This window comes from Dermochelys coriacea, chromosome 9 (genome assembly GCF_009764565.3).
Source record: "Dermochelys coriacea isolate rDerCor1 chromosome 9, rDerCor1.pri.v4, whole genome shotgun sequence".
NCBI lineage: Eukaryota > Metazoa > Chordata > Testudines > Dermochelyidae > Dermochelys > Dermochelys coriacea.
In genome coordinates this window covers 5,025,695-5,032,919 of record NC_050076.1, presented here as the reverse complement: position 1 = coordinate 5,032,919, position 7,225 = coordinate 5,025,695, and the positions used below count along the sequence as shown (strand labels likewise).

The window sequence follows — 7,225 nt, the reverse complement described above, 5'->3', positions numbered from 1 at the left end:
GTGCTTTCTAGTGCTTGTAATTTGTCCATTGTAAATGGATGATTTCATTCTTTTTCCTGGAAAAAAACCAAACACCCTGCCATTAAAGCTATACTTTCCCCTCCAAGAATTGTGTGTGTCTGTCCCTTTGGGAGAGGGTAATTCCACCCTTAATAGCAAGAAGGAAAAAAGATCCTGGTGTGTATGGATGGTGACTGGAACTAAGCCGTACATCCAAGCCTTTGAGATCCAGGAAAGCTTTCATCACATCCTCCTCTCTCGCCAGTTATTTTTCATTGTTGCTGCCTCTCCAATTCTAGGCAAACAGATCAAGTAGAACTGGGCCTAGCTCCCTGGTGTCAGAGCAGGTGAGCCCAATGCAGCCAATTAAAGGAGTCTATAAAGGGCTGCCAGAAGGCAGGAAATTAGGGGATGGAAGGGAGTGATTGGGACAGGCTGTGTCTGGGGAAGGGCAGATAAGTCCTATGGTGGGTCCCTGAAGCAAGGGGCTTGGTGCTTAGGGAGGTAGCTGAGCTGACTAGAATTGGGAAGCTACCAGGAGGGGAGTGCCTGAAGCCTGAGGAAAAAGGAGTGAGTAAAGACTGTTTTCTGTTGCTTGGGTCAAGAGGATAAATCTTCTCCAAGGAGACAGGGTGAGTCTTTGGAAGCTGGGGAGAAGCCCTGCCCTCTGATAGCTCCTCTAGGGGACTTTCCACACCAGCTGCAAGCCCCAGAATTGTAAAAGAGCCTCTTGCAGGCCTGGGACTCAGAGACCTGGGTTCAGTTCCTTGCTCTGCCACTGGTGTGACCTTGGGCCAGTAATGCCCTTTCCTTGCACCTCCATTCCCTGACAATATAATGGGAAGAGTATTCCCCCCTGAAATCCTGGAAACTGTGTTTGAAAATGTAAGCCCTAGGCTCATAAATGCTGGATTTCCTAAGTCTAGAGGCGTTTCCTTTCCCAATCTGATTTTAAATAGCAAAAAGTTGCTGTGTGTGACACCTGATACACAATGAACTTGCGTGTCCTAGTGGAATCGAGTAGGCCTGTGTATAACGTGACATGTCTGTTTACCTCAGACCCGGGGTAAGAGCTGGTGGAGTCAAGCTCCACAAATGTTTCTCTTCCCCTTTGGTTTTTGCCTTGAGCCTTTCAGGCTTAGGGCACGATGTACCTGTTTCTAAAACCTGAACTTTTCCTCTGGTAGCCAGTAGCTGGCACATACTCCCGCCTCACTGGTCTATTGGCTTAGGTGTTGGAATGGAAAACTACCGAACTCCAGTTTATTGCAATGAGCAGGAGTGAGAGGGACCTCGGTAAACACCTTTGCTCTTCATATGTTGTTGGGTTCCCCTTTGTTTACTGACTTCCCCAGTTATTTTCAAGTCTCTAAGGTCATTTCTAGTTAATAGTTGGCTAGAAATCAATAGCCAGAGAGATGGTTAAAGATAAGATTTAATAATAAGTGTGATCAAATTCTAGCAACTTTTGTCTCTCTGCTGCCAGTGTAGTGGGGCAGGGGTGGGTGGCTTTTCTGCAGAAACTTCATTCACATTCCAGCTGTGCAAACTCTATTCAGGGTTTGTCTCTTTACAAATAAATAAATAAGAAAAGCCATCACGGCCCAGCCTAAGAGACTAGGGGTTAGTGCTCTGCTTTTAGAGGCTGGCTGAAGTCAACTTCAGTGGGTTTGGATCAGGTCCTTGGTTATCCCTCTTGTGCTAGAATCTCCTGTATTGTCCTGATCTCCAGGTGATCCTGGGTCCTGCTAGCCAGTTCTCACTTCTGAGTTTTGCAGGATGTAGAATGCATCCAATGAAGTGAGCTGTAGCTCACAAAAGTTTATGCTCAAATAAATTTTAGTCTCTAAGGTGCCACAAGTACTCCTTTTCTTTTTTGCGGGATGTTGTTACTCTGGGAGGCAATCCAGCCAGGTGGCATTGCAACTTGATGATTAGAGTTGGCCAAACAGTGAGAACCAGGATTTTCAAAGGGGTCTAAAAGGGTTAAGCACCTAGGGATGGATTTTAAAAGCATTTAGGTGCCTAACTCCCATTTAAATCAATGGAATTTACATTGCTTTAAAAATCTGGCCCTTAACTCCTAACTTTCAAGGGGAATTGGGCATGTCATTCTCTTAGCACTTGTGGAAAATCTCAGTCGAAAGGGTTTACAAATATTTTCAGGAGTGCACCAAACCTGGCTTACTGTGATTAGAGAGGAAGGGTGGCCTAGTGGTTAGCATGCTAGCCTGGGACTCCGGAAACCCATGTTCAGTTCCTTGCGCTGTTTGACCTTGGGCAAGTCACTTAATCTCTTTGCCTCAATTCCCCATCTGTGTAATGGGGGTGGGTAGCAGCACTTCCCTACCTCAAGGAATGTGGAGGATAAATACATTACCAATTGTGAGGTGCTCAGATATTACTGTGGTGCGGGCCAGATAAGTACCTGAAGTAGACAGTTATTTGCAAGCCTCCAGGCAACTGCTGATATCTGCAAATCCTGAAAGTTTCAGAAATTTTAGCTTGATGGGTCATTTGAAAATTCATGCCTGAAATTTGATCTCTGTTGCTGCTGTTCTGTTTTAAAAAAAAATTCATTCGTCCAACAGGCAGCAGAGAGAATAGCACATGATATCATTCTGGTGATGAACTGCACAGCACAAATAACTACTAGTCAAGGCAAACTGTTTGCGACCAACCTATAGCCTGAAAGTTATTGGAAACTGAGGATACTTGGGAGGAACAAATATCGGACAGAAAATCAGGACACGTTTTCAAACGATTTGCCAACAAAACGAGTAGGGTTCCATTTATAATGACTCTTATTTAAGACCAACAGTTTGAAGAGTTCTACTGGTGATACTGCTGATTACTTTGAGTTCTGAGATGAGTGAAGGGAAAGATGAGAATTCGTGGTAGAAGGTGAGAGGGCTGGGAAGGCCTTCACTTCAGTCATGGGAAAGAATATCCGGATTCCGCATCCAGCCAACTTTCTGACTCTGTCTAGCTGAGACCTAAATGCAAACAATATATGTTTCTGAGAACTTGCATCTATGCTCTATATGCAGTTTCCAAATCAGTGGATGAAAGTCGAAATAGGTTAGTCAGTTGTTGGTGTCCAGCAACAAAGTACGTCTTGCTGGGACTCAGGATGGTGATGTTGCAATAGATATCCCAGAGGGATCCTTGGCAATATTGGAAATGATCTCTGGGTCTATAGATCAGCTTGACAGCCACTCCAGGAATCATCTGGGTGCATCTCAATTAATTCCCTGCCCTTGTAAGACCCTTGGGCATTGGTGGGCCTCGTTCCCGCTTGTTCTCTCCCTGTGGCATGCCATAGGGTAGTCTTCTGAGGGCTGTAATATTTTGGTCTAACTTTGGTTGTTGGGCTTGGTGCATGGGTGACTGGGAGGGGTTTAGCAACTGATGATATATAGGAGGCCAGACTAGATCTGGTGGTTCTCTCTGGCCTTAGACTCTGACTCTCTCTCCATGGTGGAGTCATGGTTTAGCAGGTTAAATTCTCAACGTTAATGCTCTCGATCAGAGCAGAGGAAACAACCTTCCGAGCCCCATCCTCTGTTGGCATGTAAAGGATGCCGTGCCCCTGAAGTCCGTGCACACCAGCTGAGGCTTTGGACCTGTGTTTCAATGGGCAAATTACAGAAAGTCCCTCAGTCGCTCTGTTGAAATGTCATTTCATTTCTCACGATCTGTCTCCCAGAGCTAAGCCCTGTACGTTTGTCTGTGAGGAATAAGAGGCAGCAATTTTCTGGAGCGGGCGACGGAGAGTAGTCTGCGGCCTGTGTGTATTCCATGAACTGTATGTGGCGATGCACACGTCGCATCTGGCACCAAGCCATGCTTGAAACCCAGGCCTTTGCTGGTCTGATAAGGCAAGTGGTGTAATGGGAAAGGAACATTCTGCATTGCTCTTTGACACACTCAAGGACACAAACTATGTCAACTTGTCCTCCAGCGGAAAGGGTTTGTTTGGAAAGGGGGGGAGCGTGTTTTTAATAGTAAGCAAACAAACTGAGGCATTGGATCGTTCAGGGGACAAGGGGTGGGATGGGGAGGACTCTAGTTTGCATTTCAAATCCGGCAGAGGTCCACAATGACCAAAAGTCCTGGTATTTTAAAGTCATCCCTAGGTACCACAGTTGGGAATCAAGGTCTCAGTGTGGTAGGTTCTGTATAGATGAGCAACAAACCCAAGACTCTGCGTCAGAGGGCTCACAAACAACCTGCCAGGATGTAACACATGGATGAAACTGACCAATGTGGGAGACTGAGGTGAGCAGGAGAGAAGTCCCATCTTGCCCCTTGCCTGCTCAAGGCCAGAGGGGTGTGAGCTGTAAGAGAGATGCTGTAAGGAAGGATGTGAAGGCTGCTGCTTGGCCTGCAACGTGAGTTTAGCAGCTCAATCCAGGGTCTGCCTCCTAAAAGCCACCCCTGCTATTGGCGCTATTTGTCCCTCTTGCCGATAGTCTCGCCTGAAAGGCCAGAGACTGAAAGGTGTCTCAGAGAATGAGTTTCCTTAAAATCTCTGCAGTGGTCCCTCCAGGTCAGTGGGGAGGCATGTGGATAGGTGGTTGTGTGGGGCAGTCTTGCATGGGAATTGCCATGTCATAGCCATTCTCTGGATAAATGGGGGACCTCTGCCTCCAGGAGTGTTCATCTAGCAGCATTTCCTCTGCAGGCTAAACTTAGTTCATAGATTTAAGGTCAAAACTTGCAAGCCAAAACGTTCAAAACTTGGGTGCATGAAGGAGGAAGCCGAATAAGAGCCCGGGTGTTCAAAACTGCTGGATGCTTTTTGAAAATGCACTGCAGGCCTCTTATTTAAGTGCCTACATTTGGGCCCCCAAGTCTGAAAAAGAAGAGCAAGGTGGGAGGCAACACAGGCTATGAATAGGGGCGATTCCAGTGCTGATTTTGCTTGGGAGGCTCTTGGACCAGATAATCTGGGAGACCTGCAAAGTTCTTTCTAGTGTTGAAATCCTGCACTGAGCAGCAGCTGGACTTTTGTAACTGCTCTCCACAGTCAGTCTGGTGTCTGATTCTGGAAGGACTGGGGAGATGAAAGAATATTGGGATTGACTTCTTAGTTTAGCCTGGAAATCGGGGGATAAATTGATGGGCAGGTGTCAGTCAAAGCGATAGTCATGAAACCCAGCAAAGAGTCATTGTGTGGTTTGCTTTTTCCGTGTGGATCTGGGAGTTATTGACCAGGGGGCTAAGAACTGAAGACAAAACCTGGAGGGTGGAAACAATTCCACAAGTGAGTTGTGAGCTGGCGAAAGCAGCGCAATGAGATGCTGACATCCGTGTGAGCACAGGATCATAGAATATCAGGGTTGGAAGGGACCTCAGGATGTCATCTTGTCCAACCCCCTGCTCAAAGCAGGACCAATCCCCAATTTTTGCCCCAGATCCCTAAATGGCCCCCTCAAGGATTGAACTCACAACCCTGGCTTTAGTAGGCCAATGCTCCAACCACTGAGCTATCACTTCCTCCCTCTCCCCTCCCCCCCGCAAGTAGAGACAAGTAGAGGCAGCAGCAATGCCAATCTCTCAATGCCTGCTCCCCAACTCTGGCCTGGAGGTGTCATCTCAGGCGTGTGGACAGAGTCCTGTCTCCATGGCCCCTTTGGCCCTTGGCGCCTTTGTTGAGCCTGCCTTTGAAGGGGATGATTGTTTCCAGTTGTGCTTTTTCTGTGATATGGGTGCTGGTTTTCAGAGACCTGGACGAGACCTCAGTCATGTCGCATCGGCCCCTGGATGGTATCGACTTTCATTTACTACCACCTGGGTCAAACAGTGAACCTGTGACCTGAGGCATCAGTCTCCTGTAATCAATTGCCAACCCCCAGAACCACCTGGCTTCTCAGACCTCTCTTGTTTTGAACTGATCTGGGATCAAGATCGGAATATGCTGTAGAGCTCCAATTCAATTAAAAAATGCAATTTGGATTAAAAATGTGTTTGGACAAGAGTTTCCTCCCCTCGCTGGGACATTGCAAAAACACGTTCTGTGTTGTTAAAATGGCTCACCAAGCTAGTGTGGTGGCTTAATGTGATTGCGTGGAACTTACTGTACCCAATGGGGCATGAGATACCCGTCACTATCTGCCATCTCCGGAGTTGAAGCTGCGCTGTGTGTGTGTGATATTTTCCAGGATGCCTGGGGCCAGAGGAAATTAAGTCACTAATACTTGCAGCCCTGAGCCAAGACTCAATTGCAGGAGAAGCATGTGCAGTGTGAGACCATGTCTGCTCCTAGGTGAATTTTCACGCTGGTGAAAGATGTAGGGTTGAGGGTTCTGGACAGTGAAGCCATCTCTCTGCAGAGCAGGCCTTCCCCAAACTGCCCCACTCATGTGCCTCAGCCTCCTGGAGCCACCATCTCAAGAGGGGTAGGGAAAGGCCAGTTCAGTCTCCATGACCCGTTTGACCCTTGGTCTCCTGCTGAGCCCGCCAGCGAGGCGGCCAAGTGGTTCATGTGGCAGGTGATGGCTTTTGTGAAATGGACCCTTGCTCATTAGGAAATGGACTCGGATAAGGGCTGGTCCAAAATGTTCTGTCAAAACTGGTTTTCTGTGGGGAAAAATGTGCTTTCAACTCAACATGTTTTGTGCATAGTTTCTGCTTTCCATAGAACACTTCCTAATTGTCCTCAAATAACCCAAACACTCCAAAATCGAAATATTTTGTCTGAATGCTGAAATAGTTTTATTTGAAAAGGCCGTGTTGCCTTATGAGAGGAGTTTTTCAATTACCTCATTTCCCCATTCTCCTCTGTGGGCTGGGGTCCCCAGCCAGACTACATCTCCCATGATGCACCCTGGCCAGGGATGTTCATGATTCACTTCCCGATGCAAGAGTGAAGACTGGTGCGTCATGGGAGATATAGTTCAACCAAGGAGCCTGGCCTATAGAGGAGAATGGGAGCATGAGGCACCTGCACTACAACTCCCATAAGGCAATGCAGCTGCATTTCTAAACCAAAGTGTTTGGGATTTCATTTGAAATGTTTGTTTTCAAACTTCTGCTGAAAAATGAAAATTTTCCATGGGAAATGTGGACTACAACTTCTTGGTTGAAATTTTCCATGGGGGGGACCCATCTCTCAACCAGCTCCCGTTCAACCCACATCAACTGTATGCAAAGCTCCAACTGGGATGAAGTAAAGGGCCAGATCTAACAGGCATTCTTCTATTTATATATTACCTTCTCT

The 7,225-nt window shown here is 47.1% G+C and overlaps 1 protein-coding gene across 1 annotated transcript in view; it reads left to right on the top strand.

Annotated features, from left to right (window-relative positions):
- The first annotated feature begins 406 nt into the window (after positions 1 to 406).
- LOC119861738 (LIM domain containing preferred translocation partner in lipoma) overlaps positions 407 to 7,225 on the top strand; it is a 523,166-nt gene continuing 516,347 nt past the window's right edge. The window contains exon 1 of the mRNA XM_043491737.1: positions 407 to 632. The gene's annotated coding sequence lies outside the window, so the exon portion shown is untranslated. The remainder of the gene's footprint in view (positions 633 to 7,225) is intronic.